Raw genomic sequence first — 15,117 nt, 5'->3', positions numbered from 1 at the left:
GGGGTCCGTTTATATGGGGGCTATACGTAAAAGTGGACCGATATGGCCCATTTGCAATACCATCCGACCTACATCAATAACAAGTACTTGTGCCAAGTTTCAAGTTGATAGATTGTTTCTTTCGGAAGTTAGCGTGATTTCAACAGACGGACGGACGGACATGCTTAGATCGACTCAGAATTTCACCACAATCCAGAATATATATACTTTATGGGTTCTGAGAGCAATATTTCGATGTGTTACAAACGGAATGACAAAGTTAGTATACCCCCCATACTATGGTGGAGGGTATAATAAAGAAAAAATCTTAAGCGCCACCACGCTGTAGTTCATTCTTACTATATTTGAGAAGTGTACGAAACACTTCTTCTGTTTTAGTTAAAATTGAACTAATTTGTATGGTATTGAAATTTTACTGCCATTTAGTCCATTAACTTTTTGAGACATACTTGGAATAAAGAAAATATGGTTGGACTGGGGAAAATTTCTTACAAAATTTTAAAAATTAACTAAAACAAAATAAAATGTATGCATTATACCCTTCACCACTACTGTGGTACAGGGTATAATAAGTTTGTGCATTTGTATGTAACGCCAAGAAGGAGTAATCATAGACCAACCTTTTAGTATACGGATCGGCTTAGAATTAAATTCTGAGTCGATTTAGCGATGTCCGTCTGTCTGTCTGTTGATGTATTTTTGTGTGCAAAGTACAGCTCGCAGTTTTAGTCCGATTGTCCTAAAATTTGGTATAGGGTCCTGTTTCGGCTCAAAGACAATCCCTATTGATTATTGAAAATCGGTTCAGATTTAGAAATAGCTGCCATATATATATATTTCACCGATCTGATCATAATTGGTGTGTGTATCAACCAAATCGGTTCAGATTTAGATATAGCTCCCATATATAGCTTTCGCCCGATTTACACTCATTTGCCCACAGAGGCCAATTTTTTGCTCCGAATTAATTGAAATTTTGCATAGGGAGTAGAATTAGCATTGTAACTATGCGTGCCAAATTTGGTTGAAGTCGGTTGAGATTTGGATATATCTCCCATATATAGCTTTCGCCCGATTTACACTCATATGACCACAGAGGCCAATTTTTAACTCCGAATTTAGTTGAAATTTTGCACAGGGAGTAGAATTAGCGTTATAGCTATGCGTGCCAAATTTGGTTGACATCGGTTCAAATTTAGATATAGCTCCCATATATATGTTTTTCTGATTTCGACAAAAATGGTCAAAATACCAACATTTTCCTTGTTAAATCGCCACTGCTTAGTTGAAAAGTTGTAAAAATGACTCAAATTTTCCTAAACTTCTGATACATATATATCGAGCGATAAATCATAAATAAACTTTTGCGAAGTTTCCTTAAATTGCTTCAGATTTAAGTGTTTCCCATATTGTTTTTTTTTTTTACTAACATTGTGTTCCACCCTAGTGCATTAGCCAACTTAAATTTTGAGTCCATAGATTTTGTAAAAGTCTATCAAATTCTGTCCAAATCGAGTGATATTTAAATGTATGTATTTGGGACAAACCTTTATATATAGCACCCAACATATTTGACGGATGTGATATGGTATCGAAAATTTAGATCTACAAAGTGGTGCAGGGTATAATATAGTCGGCCCCGCCCGACTTTAGACTTTCCTTACTTGTTTTAGCATCAGTTTTACAACAGACTTTTTTTTCTGTGTGAGTACAAAGATAGCGTAGATGTTCTCGCCCTTTCTCCAATATTAAATTTAAAATTCAGCTTCCTCAGCTTCCAAAATAACCCTAAGGTATTTTGCTTACTCACCAAATGGAATTTCAATGCGCTCTAAGGAGATGGACTTATCCGTGGGTATTTCGTTTCCTTTGGAGTACATGAATTTTCCCCTGACTTCCAGAGCCACATCATCTGCGTATGCCACCACTTTTATCCTTTCTCACGGACCCTCATTGTCTACTTTGATAATCGGTCTCATAATATAAGTCAATTATAGCAGTGCCATCTTGTGGTTCTATTTGTGCCAGACTGGGTTTTTTTTGATAGCCCTCTCACTCGAGTTGCGACTTTCGTAATTTGTTATCGATGGACACATGGCGAAAGGTATACAAATAATTAATACGATAATTACTATTCCTTATCCATAAAATGTTCCATTTATACCATCATGTGTTAACAAATAAAGATTCTTAGTCTGTTCGAAGAAGCGTATGAAACCCACAAAAATCCCATTTCAATGATCTAAGAATATGCTTCACAGAAAAACAAAAATATATAATCCAACTCAATAACAACAAACATTATCTCCAAAACACCCATATGTTTGCCAACATATTTTCCACGTTTGCACCCCTGCCACCATCCGATAGGCTTTCTCTATGGCCAATTTATTTGCAAAAATGCCATTCAACAGGTATTTGAGTAGAACACAAAAGCGTCTCTCCACATATCCGTTAAGGCAGATTCCAGCCATATGGCAACAACAAACCACTGTGTGTAATGTGGACGGAGAAGGTGATAACATCATCTGGTCGTACAAACCCCACCATATGGCCCAGGGTAGTGTATATACTATGAATACACGAGTTTAGCCGAAATCTAAAAAGAGATGTAAAATTTAGTGACTGACATTAAGTATGACGATGAGGATGAAATAGAATGCAATCACATATATATGCAGCTAACTCGTGTTTTTTTGGGTTAACAAGAAATTCCATCAAATGCCGGCAAGAGAGTAAAACAACGAGAGAGCATACAACGTAACGGTAAACATACATTTGACATACATGCGCTAATACAATAAATTCCACATTTTATTTTTTCTCTCATTCACATGTAAATGCATTTTGAGAGAATAAACGAAGTTAGTGGTAGAGAGAATGGAGGGACTGATTTTGTAAGTTTACAATGTAAGGGATACGCATTGTTTGTGATATTTATCTTTGTATCGGTTTAGAGGTACACATACAAATGCATATACCATATTTATTTATGTGTGTGTGAGTGTTTTCTTCTTGTTTACTTTTATGCATGTTTGACCGGTGCTTTTGACCCCATCACTGACATTTACAACAACACTAGCATACATATACACAGTGGTATTTATTTACGTTTGTATGTCCCAATTCGAAATGACTTGGCAATACCAAGTAATAGAGGTGTGTATATTACTTGATGGGACATCAATTTGTTATAGTATATGGTTGAATTGGAAATACAACTTCAATTTCGTTTACAATCTCTAAAGAATTGCATTTGTATGGGGAACATCCCTGCAAGCATTTGGGAATGTGATTTGTGCTTCTTCGTTAGGAAGATTTCCAGAGCATTCTATTCACCACATTGAACAGACTTCTGTGAGGATGCTTTATTCCATGTTGTTGCAACCAGCTCTACGTCCCAATTCCCCTAATTTCCACATCCGAAAGTTCGAATCTTGCAATATCATCCATCATTTACCGGCCGTCTGACAGTTTCCTCCACCATTTAGTGTGAATAAATATTTTGTTTCTCGTACGATTGATCGTTGCACAACAAGACAATTTCTTATAATTAAAGAACAGAATCCTCACAACACATAATTTTCCGATTAATCCTTCTACAAATAGAGGTAATTTGTTTGTAAATCAATGTGACACATTTTCATTAGAAAGCTGTCTTTACATGTAAGTGCTCAACTACAATCCGATCTAAGCGAATAAGTTCAATTGGAGATTGTAGGATAATCCACAGATGTAGGGATGATCCCCAAGCGCTCCGAACCACGTGAACCAGCTCCAGGGGAGGTGTTAGGAAAATCACTAGAGCAACTTAGATCTTTTTCCAGCCAAGTCAACAAGATCAAAGGAGAATTGTAAAGAGAGCTTCAAACGCTGTGATCGAAATCCATACCGCAGCGAGTGTTTCCAGTATTTTTCTGGCTCTTGTCCCTAAAATTATGTTGCTTTCGTCCCCAAAAACCCCATTTGAGATTTAAATTCCCCACAAAAATCCCCAATAAATGTTTGATAAGTTTTTTTTTTATTTTATTAACAAAAATAAAGAAAAAGCAAAAGGTTCTGCTGTAGAAAATCAATAATAATTTAAACAAGTATATACGGCCGTAAGTTCGGCCAGGCCGAATCTTATGTACCCTCCACCATGGATTGCGTAGAAACTTCTACGAAAGACTGTCGTCCACAATCGAATTAATTGGGTTGTGGTATCTTAAAACTTCTTAAAATCGTTTTCTAAATTCTAAATTGTTGTTAGTCCATACGTGGTATATATTACACAAAAAAGGTATGTATAGGTAAGTCTACAAATAATTACGAATCGATATGGACTTTTGCACGGTACATAGAGAGCCAGAATTGAAATATGGAGGTCGCTTATATGTGGGCTATATACAATTATGAACTTGATATGGACCAATTTTGATTTATCTGAAGGCTATATATAACTATAGACCGATATGGACCTAGTTAGGCATGGTTGTTAACGCCCATATACTAGCACAATGTACCAAATTTCAACTGACTCGAATGAAATTTTCTCCTCGAAGTGGCTCCAAAACCAAATCTCGGGATCGGTTTATATAATTATGGACTGATATGGAACACCTTTGGCATGGTTATTAAATATCATATACTCCCACCACGTACCAAATTTCAACCAGATCGGATGAACTTTGCTTCTCCAAAAGGCACCGGAGGTTAAATCTGGGGATCGGTTTATATGGGGGCTATATATACTTATGGGCTGATATGAACCAATTCCTGCACGGTTGTTGGATAACATATACTAACACCACGTACCAAATTTCAACCGAATCGGATGAATTTTGCTCTTCCAAGGGGCTCCGGAGGTCAAATCTGGGGATTGGTTTATATAGGGGCTATATATAACTATGGACCGATTTCGACCAATTTTTGCATGTGTGTTTGAGGCCATATATATATTAAAACACCACGTTCCAAATTTCAACCGAATCAGATGAATTTTGGTCTTCCAAGGGGCTCCGAAGGTTAAATATGGTGATGGGTTTATATGGGGGCTACATATAATTATGGACCGATGTGGACCAATTTTTGCATGGTCATTAGAGACCATATACTAACACCATGTACCAAATTTCAGCCGGATCGAATGAAATTTGCTTCTTTTAGAGGCTCCGCAAGCCAAATCGGGGGATCGGTTTATATGGGGGTTATATATAATTATTGACCGATGTGGACTAATTTTTGCATAGTTGTTTGAGATCATACACTTACACCAGTACCAAATTTCAGCCGGATCGGATGAAATTTGCTTCTCTTAGAGGCTCCGCAAGCCAAATCGGGGGATCGGTTTATATGGGGGCTATATATAATTATGGACCGATGTGAACCAATTTTTGCATGGTTGTTAGAGACCATATACTAACATCATGTACCAAATTTCAGCCGGATCGGATGAAATTTGCTTCTCCTAGAGGCCTCGCAAGCCAAATCGGAGGATCAGTTTATATGGGGGCTATATATAATTATGGACCGCTGTGGACCAATTTTTGCATGGTTATTAGAGACCATATACTACCACCATGTACCAAATTTCAGCCGGATCGTATGAAATTTTCTTCTCTTAGAGGCCTCGCAAGCCAAATTTGGGGATCGGTTTATATGGGGGCTATATATAATTATGGACCGATGTGAACCAATTTTTGCATGGTTGTTAGAGACCATATACTAACATCATGTACCAAATTTCAGCCGGATCGGATGAAATTTGCTTCTCCTAGAGGCCTCGCAAGCCAAATCGGAGGATCAGTTTATATGGGGGCTATGTATAATTATGGACCGATGTGGACCAATTTTTGCATGGTTATTAGAGACCATATACTACCACCATGTACCAAATTTCAGCCGGATCGTATGAAATTTTCTTCTCTTAGAGGCCTCGCAAGCCAAATTTGGGGATCCGTTTATATGGGGGCTATACGTAAAAGTGGACCGATATGGCCCGTTTGCAATACCATCCGACCTACATCAATAACAACTACTTGTGCCAAGTTTCAAGTCGATATCTTGTATCGTTCGGAAGTAGCGTGATTTCAACAGACGGACATGCTCAGATCGACTCAGAATTTCACCACGACCCAGAATATATATATACTTTATGGGGTCTTAGAGCAATATTTCGATGTGTTACAAACGGAATGACAAAGTTAATATCCCCCCCATCCTATGGTGGAGGGTATAAAAATAAAAAGTTTGTCAAACCAGCTTACAAGCTGCAATTAGATTAAGATTTCGAACCCCAACACCAAGAGACCGGTGATCATATTCCAAATGCTTGAGATATGCAAATGGGAGTTCCGGTCACCATGTATTTATGAACGAAAAATTTACTTCTAAATATTCAAGTATTAAAATTGTGTGGAAGATCAATATTAAGGTGATTTATCTTCATCATTTCTGTATTACGGGTCAACGAGTCTGAAATGATTTTGCAAACATATCAGAGTAAAATTAAAAAAAATACCTTGGACCCCCGAAATAAAATCCTGTGTCAGTTTTTAGTTCAAATGCTTCATTTGCCCTTTCGTATGCCGTGGAATAAAGAGCAGCATTCTTTTTTTTTAAATGTTGACGAACCACTGGACTACTTTTGTAAAAATATAGAAATTTGATGTTAATTTATTATGCTAAGCGGATTTCGAAAAAATCCCCAAAAATATCGAAATTCCCCACCAAATCCCCAAGTCCGTCCCCACACTGAAAAAAATATTGTCGTGAGGTCAAAGATTTCACGTCTTTAAAATACGAATACAAATTTTGCTTAGCATAGAAGACGCATTTCTCTAAAATAAAGTTATTTTCCTTGTCCAAAAATCGATAAACTTTTCAATGAAGTCGTATTGTCCTTATAATTAAGTGATTTGACTTAAAAATGGGTATCTTAACATGAAAGAAAAAATGTATAGGCTAAGGTCAACTTGACTTTAATAATTCAGAAAAATTCTTTAAATTTAATGAAATTGTCTTTAAATTTGTTGTCTTTTTGCATCTTGACTACAAGGCAAAAAATCGTTCAAATATAGGACATGTTTTTCAAAACTTTATTTTAAAGAAGTTTTTTACTTCAAACATAGCATAATTTCTACTGGAAGTCTAGTCCTAATTTGGAAAATAAAGTTGCCGTTAACTCGTTTTTAAAGGACTTTGTTAGCATATGACGGAAAAAAGCTGAGAAAGCGAAAAATTAAAATTTGCTTCCTAGAAGCAAGTACACAAAACCTAAATTTAAAAGAGAATTGTGTCTTAAAAGTATCCTTACTTGTATTCTCCGCTTCTTTGGCTCGGAATCAATACCAAAGTTTTTAAAGTAAAGACAAAATCTTTGGAACCGAGTATGCTTTTTTTTCAGTGCATTCACGAAAAAATAACCCAAATTTGGGGGAAAATCCCCAATACTGGCAACCCTGACAGCAGCGGTATAAAACTTGCTCGTGAGAAAACAGATGCAACAGATATTGACAGATGAGCTTAAGCTAAAGCCATTGAAGTTTCAAAATACGGAAGGGCTCCTCAATGTACAAAAAAAAGTTAGACTGGAAAGAGCCATGAGGCCAAAAATTTCGCATCCTTAAAATAAATATGCGTAGTTTGCTTACCATAAGTTTTATCGAAATTATGTTATCTTTCACATAAAAAACGTTTCTGAAATAACGTATTGGAATACATATCTTATTTTTAAACGCATTTTTTGCTTTATAGTCAAGATACAAAAAGTCAACTAACCTAAAAACGATTTCATTAAATTTAAAGAATTTTTCAAAATTACTAAAGCCAAGTTGACATTAGGTTAGGGTAGGAATAGTGGCAGCCCCATATTTCAGGCTCACTTAGACTATTGAGTCCATTGTGATTCCACAGTGGTGGTATCACTGAGTGTTGCCCGATTCTATGTTAATCTCAATGACGAGGGACCTCCTTCTTATAGCCGAGCCCGAACGGCGATCCACATTGCAGTGAAACCGCTTATGTCACCAGCATTACTGAGGTGGGATAATCCACCGCCGAAAAACTTTTTGGTGTTTGGTCGAAACTAGGTTTGAACCCACGACCCTGTGAATGCAAGGCGGGCGAATGCATTGCACCAAGGCGCCTCCTTTGACCTTAGACAAAAAATTCTTTATTTCATGTAAAGATACCCAGTCTTAACCCTTAAATGCGCTGTATCTTTTAAGATACAACCAGAAAAAAATTCTTACGTCTTAAAATTTTTTGCCGAATTCTACGAAATCAGGTAAATGGTGATACGGTCAAAATTTGGTCAAGGAAAACGCGTGTAAATCGGTGAAATCGTTTATTTAAAAAGTCAAATTACATTTCTTTTTTCAAGTTCAATTAGTATAAAATTCAGGAAAAATATTCAGTTAGGCTTTCACTTTTCCAAATCCGAATTGCCGGGCCTCACGCTTGACACCTGCCATCAGATTTTGTACAGCCACCTTGTCCACCTTCTTCGCCGCAGAAAGCCAGTTTGCCTTGAACTGCTGCTCGTTCTTAGCAGTTTTTTGGTCTTCTTTAGGTTCCGCTTGACAATAGCCCAGTATTTCTCAATTGGGCGGAGCTCTGGCATGTTGGGAGGGTTCTTGTCCTTGGCAACCACCTGCACGTTGTTGGCGGCGTACCACTCCATGGCCTTTTTACCGTACTGGCAAGATGCCAAATCCGGCCAAAACAGTACGGAACAACCGTGTTTCTTCAGGAAAGGCAGCAGACGTTTATTCAAACACTCTTTCACGTAAATTTCTTGGTTGACAGTCCCGGAAGCTATGAAAATGCTGCTTTTCAAGCCACAGGTACAGATGGCTTGCCAAACCAGATATTTCTTTGCGAAATTTGACAGTTTTATGTGCTTGAAAATATCTGCTACCTTTCCCCTTCCTTTTGCCGTATAAAACTCCTGTAGTCGGCTTTGACGTAGGTTTCGTCGTCCATTACCACGCAGTCAAACTTCGTCAGCATCGTCGTGTACAGCCTCCGGGATCGCGCTTTGGCCGTCGTATTTTGTTTATCATCGCGATTTGGAGTTACTACCTTGTTGTAAGTCGATAGTCCGGCTCGTTTTTTGGATTGATGCACGGTTGTAGACGATACACCCAGCTTATTTGCGGCATCTCGGAGAGAGAGGTTAGGGTTTCGCTTGAAACTACCGCCAACTCTCTTTGTCGTCTCAGCGGCTTCCGGTTTTCGATTTCCCCCCGATCCAGACTTCCTGGCTGTCGACAAACGTTCCCCAAATACTTTAATTACATTTGTAACGGTTGATTTGGCAACTTTTAGCGATTTTGCCAGCCTTGCGTGCGAGTAGCTCGGATTTTCGCGATGCGCGAGCAAAATTTTGATACGCTTCACTTCTTGCTTGGACGGCATTTTGACAACTGAAGAGTGAATTCCAAAATCAAAATAGGAGCAACATTCTACACACACACCTTCAAAATGAGGGGTGTTCAGGTTAAATGCAAAATTGAAAGAAAAACGTCAAGTTTATATTGACCAAATTTTGACCGTATCACCCTTTATGTTGAATTTTAAACATCATAAGGGAGTTTTAAAAAGTATGTTTTTCCGGAAAATCTATAGTACTTCTCTGTAAACTGAAACCAAAATTAAAATAAAATTGTGCCCGAAAATTAAAAACCTGCAAATTGTAGAATAATTAACATATACCCCAAACACATTTTGCTTCAAGCATACATATTTTCAGGATTGGTCCAAACAAAATATTGTTTGTATTATTCAAACTGGTAGAAAAAATATTAATGAAATTTTCTTTGTGTGGATATATTTTTAAAGCGCCAATTGGTTACTTCAATTATTTTACTTGCATCATACTCTCTAGGTCTCTCTTTCTAAACATATATATGTTCATAGGCTATTTCCAAATTAAATTATGTTTGCATCTAAGCATATTATATTTACAAACGTTTTATGTCCCAAACATACTATTCTAACATATTAACATATATGTCTCAAACATGTTATGTTAGTTTATGAACATTATATGCTTGCCCTTAAAAATATTGTGTTAAAAAATTTGAGTTCCAAACATATAATTTTTACACACAAACATATGAAAAACAGTTTTTTTCGTCCGTGAACGGGGTCCCGAAAATGATATCTTCGTGAGTGTGCATGTGTAACGCATTTCGGAAAAATACGCTCATAAAACTAATCTCGCTCCCGAACATAAAACACTTACGAGTTGAATTCAATTACAATTTTAGTGATACCTAGGATGTTAAGAGCTTAAAAACTCTCGATTTTTCATTGTTTTCAGACACGTCCCTCAGGTAAATTACTCATTAAATTATTAGCGAGTCACGACATTTTCGTGCATGAGTACAAACTTTCTTTTCGTGAGTGAGCGTGAGTCCTAGCTAACAATATCGTGCGTGAGCAGAATTTTTCCGTTGTGAGTGTTCGTGAGTAAAATATTACTCAGGTGCACACCTCTACTACAATCAAATTGTTTATTTGTAAACAAACACTTAGTTTAATACGCACTCTATCTTTTAAGATACAACCACTATTAAAAAAAATTGAAAAAAATTGCTATGCAGATGTTCTTTTTTTACCATTTTGCATATAATATATTATTTTGGAGGAATCGGTGTTCTTGTGCATTTAAAGATTAAAGTAAAGAAATACAGATTTCTTTTAAAGGAATAATCTTTCAATTAACTGAGTTATGTTACTGAATCTTTCGATTAAGGATAAAAAAGTTTCGAATTTAGGCTACAACTATTTTAAAGAATTTGTGTCTTTGTTTTCAAGTTTTTTGAAATTAAAAAATATTTCTTTACTTTAAAGTATTTGTTATAATTTCGATTTTTAAACTGACATATATTTTTACGTGAATAGCTTTGTCGATATGTCATAAAGAGAGAAATTCCATAAATGACACCTGATTCCTAATTTTAATTTTGAGAGCCCAGATTTATTTTAAAGAAACCGCATCCTTGGTTTGGAATCAATACCAAAATTTCTAAGGGAAGGACCTTTTTTGGGTGTGGTAACAATTTGTAACATCTTTTAGATTTGAATTTGAATATTAGACATATCGGTTCAGATTTAGATTAAGCTACGAAAATTATCTGATATTTATGTTATTTTAATAATTCCCCTAAAATACTTAGATATACTAATTCAGTAGGTTTAGGGTATAGGTGAAGTTAGGTTAAAGTGGCAGTCCGATTAAGTTTCAGGCTCACTTAGACTATTCAGTCCATTGTGATACCACATTTAACTAAAAGTACCTATTACATATGGGCACTTCTACACTGATAAAATATTTACGTGATATTAAAGATTACGCAGCCTCAATTTTAGGATGTGAAATTTACACACTACTAAGCACAAATTTCTTTAAAATAATGAAATTTTAATTAAAAGAAAGTTTATAACCTTTGCTTCGAATTTTTTTTTCATTAAATTTAGGACACACATTTTGAAAATTTGCGTTCCTTCCTTAAAGTTGCATGTCTTTAAACTAAGGCAAATTTTCCTTAGAGTAAAGAAACTCATTTTTTATTTAAAGAAATCGTTCTTAAATTAACTGAAATTATTGAATCTTTAGATTTAAGATAAAAACGCTACAAATATAGGCTAAGACTTATTTTGAGGATTTAGCATCTTTGTTTGTGATATTAAAGATTACGCAGCCTCAACTTTAGGATGTGCAATTTACACACTATTAAGCACAAATTTCTCTAAAATAATGAAATTTTAATTAAAAGAAAATGTATAATCTTTGCTTCAATTTTTTTTTTTCATTAAATTTAGGACACACATTTTGAAAATTTGCTCCTTCGTTAAAGTTGCATGTCTTTAAACTAAGGCAAATTTTCCTTAAAGTAAAGAAACTCATTTTTTATTTAAAGAAATCGTTCTTAAATTAACTGAAATATTGAATATTTAAATTTAAGATAAAAACGCTTCAAATGTAGGCTAAGACTTATTTTGAGGATTTAGCATCTTTGGTTTAAAGTTTTTTTTTTTTGAAATTTGGAAAATATTTTTTTCTTCGAAATATCCGTCATAAATTGGATTTTTAAACAAATACGTGAATAGATTTATTAAAAAATAGAATGAAAAATCGATAAATGAGATCTATATCCTAATTTTAATTTTATAGATCCTAGATTTAATGCCAGATAGGTCGCAAAAAAATTTCCTTATTTTAAAGAACCCACATCTTTGGCTCGGAATCAATACCAAAATCCTTAAAGGAAGGTCAAAATCTTTGGATCCAAGTAAACTTTTTTTGAGTGTAGTTTTAGGATATGACCCCGTCCGACTTCCACTTCACTCACTTGTCTTTATTTGCTTTTAGGTAAAAACTCTTTTGGTAGAATGAAAACGTTGTTTGTTAAAAAGTTCATTCTTTGGAAATTCTTTTTTTCTTTCAGACTACGAATAATATCTAATTCGTCATATTGTAGTGATGTTGAAATAAAAAGTTTAAGATCTTCATTAATTTGGATTCATACCAGAATTCCTCATTCTATGAAATTTCTATGATTTGTTAAAATTAATTGGAAAACAAATCACAATTCTATGAAATTTCTATGATTTGTTAAAATTAATTGGAAAACAAATCACAATTCTAAATAATATTATATTCTAAAAATGTATATGAGCTCGTGCATCATACAAAAGCTGTAGTTTCAGTGAACAATACATTTTTCAACGATAGTATATGGAAACGAAATACAAAACCCTATAGAATACCACAAAAGTTGATGGTCGCTTGGCTATCCATAAACTAACATGGGAACAAGCGAAAATGTCAGTAAGTGTGGTACTGGTTTTTTAAATGCAATAAATTTTATTTGGTGTAATTTGAAATTTTACGATACTTTTGTTATAAATTAACTTTAACGACATTCTACACTCACCAAAATGGGGATTATGGGCAATCCTGGCCACTCGCACAGGCTGGGTATATGAGTGGGAGTCGGTGGGATAGTGTGCGTGTGCATATGTCTGAGCTGAGTATATAAAGGGTGATTCTTTTGAGGTTAGGATTTTCATGCATTAGTATTTGACAGATCACGTGGGATTTCAGACATGGTGTCAAAGAGAAAGATGCTCAGTATGCTTTGACATTTCATCATGAATAGACTTACTAACGAGCCACAACGTCGAATTTTCAGTGAATGGGCCCTAGAAAAGTTGGCAGAAAATCCGCTTTTTATACCCTTCACCACTACTGTGGTACAGGGTATAATAAGTTTGTGCATTTGTATGTAACGCCAAGAAGGAGTAATCATAGACCAACCTTTTAGTATACGGATCGGCTTAGAATTAAATTCTGAGTCGATTTAGCGATGTCCGTCTGTCTGTCTGTCCGTCTGTCTGTCCGTCTGTCTGTCCGTCTGTCTGTCCGTCTGTCTGTCTGTCTGTCTGTCTGTCTGTTGATGTATTTTTGTGTGCAAAGCACAGCTCGCAGTTTTAGTCCGATTGTCCTAAAATTTGGTATAGGGTCCTGTTTCGGCTCAAAGACGATCCCTATTGATTTTGGAAAAAATCGGTTCAGATTTAGATATAGCTGCCATATATATTTTTCACCGATCTGGTCATAATTGGCGTGTATATCAACCGATCTTCCTCAAATTCCGTACATCCGAATATTTTATGAGTCTCGAAAAACTTGTAAAATATCAGCCAAATCGGTTCAGATTTAGATATAGCTCCCATATATAGCATTCGCCCGATTTACACTCATTTGCCCACAGAGGCCAATTTTTTGCTCCGATTTAGTTGAAATTTTGCACGGGGAGTAGAATTAGCGTTGTAACTATGCGTGCTAAATTTGCTTGAAATCGGTTCAGATTTGGATATATCTCCCATATAAAGCTTTCGCCCGATTTACACTCATATGACCACAGAGGCCAATTTTTAACTCCGATTTAGTTGAAATTTTGCACAGGGAGTAGAATTAGCATTGTAACTATGCGTGCCAAATTTGGTTGAAATCGGTTCAGATTTAGATATAGCTCCCATATATATGTTTTTCTGATTTCGACAAAAATGGTCAAAATACCAACATTTTTCTTGTAAAATCGCCACTGCTTAGTCGAAAAGTTGTAAAAATGAATCTAATTTTCCTAAACTTGTAATACATATATATCGAGCGATAAATCATAAATAAACTTTTTCGAAGTGTCCTTAAAATTGCTTCAGATTTAAACGTTTCCCATATTTTTATACCCTTCACCACTACTGTGGTACAGGGTATAATAAGTTTGTGCATTTGTATGTAACGCCAAGAAGGAGTAATCATAGACCAACCTTTTAGTATACGGATCGGCTTAGAATTAAATTCTGAGTCGATTTAGCGATGTCCGTCTGTCTGTCTGTCCGTCTGTCTGTCCGTCTGTCTGTCCGTCTGTCTGTCCGTCTGTCTGTCTGTCTGTCTGTCTGTCTGTTGATGTATTTTTGTGTGCAAAGTACAGCTCGCAGTTTTAGTCCGATTGTCCTAAAATTTGGTATAGGGTCCTGTTTCGGCTCAAAGACGATCCCTATTGATTTTGGAAAAAATCGGTTCAGATTTAGATATAGCTGCCATATATATTTTTCACCGATCTGGTCATAATTGGCGTGTATATCAACCGATCTTCCTCAAATTCCGTACATCCGAATATTTTATGAGTCTCGAAAAACTTGTAAAATATCAGCCAAATCGGTTCAGATTTAGATATAGCTCCCATATATAGCATTCGCCCGATTTACACTCATTTGCCCACAGAGGCCAATTTTTTGCTCCGATTTAGTTGAAATTTTGCACGGGGAGTAGAATTAGCGTTGTAACTATGCGTGCTAAATTTGCTTGAAATCGGTTCAGATTTGGATATATCTCCCATATAAAGCTTTCGCCCGATTTACACTCATATGACCACAGAGGCCAATTTTTAACTCCGATTTAGTTGAAATTTTGCACAGGGAGTAGAATTAGCATTGTAACTATGCGTGCCAAATTTGGTTGAAATCGGTTCAGATTTAGATATAGCTCCCATATATATGTTTTTCTGATTTCGACAAAAATGGTCAAAATACCAACATTTTTCTTGTAAAATCGCCACT

This window comes from Haematobia irritans, chromosome 3, assembly GCF_050003625.1.
Source record: "Haematobia irritans isolate KBUSLIRL chromosome 3, ASM5000362v1, whole genome shotgun sequence".
Classification (NCBI taxonomy): Eukaryota; Metazoa; Arthropoda; class Insecta; order Diptera; family Muscidae; genus Haematobia; species Haematobia irritans.
The sequence above is the reverse complement of the archived record's forward strand: the minus strand, read 5'-3'. Positions refer to the sequence as shown.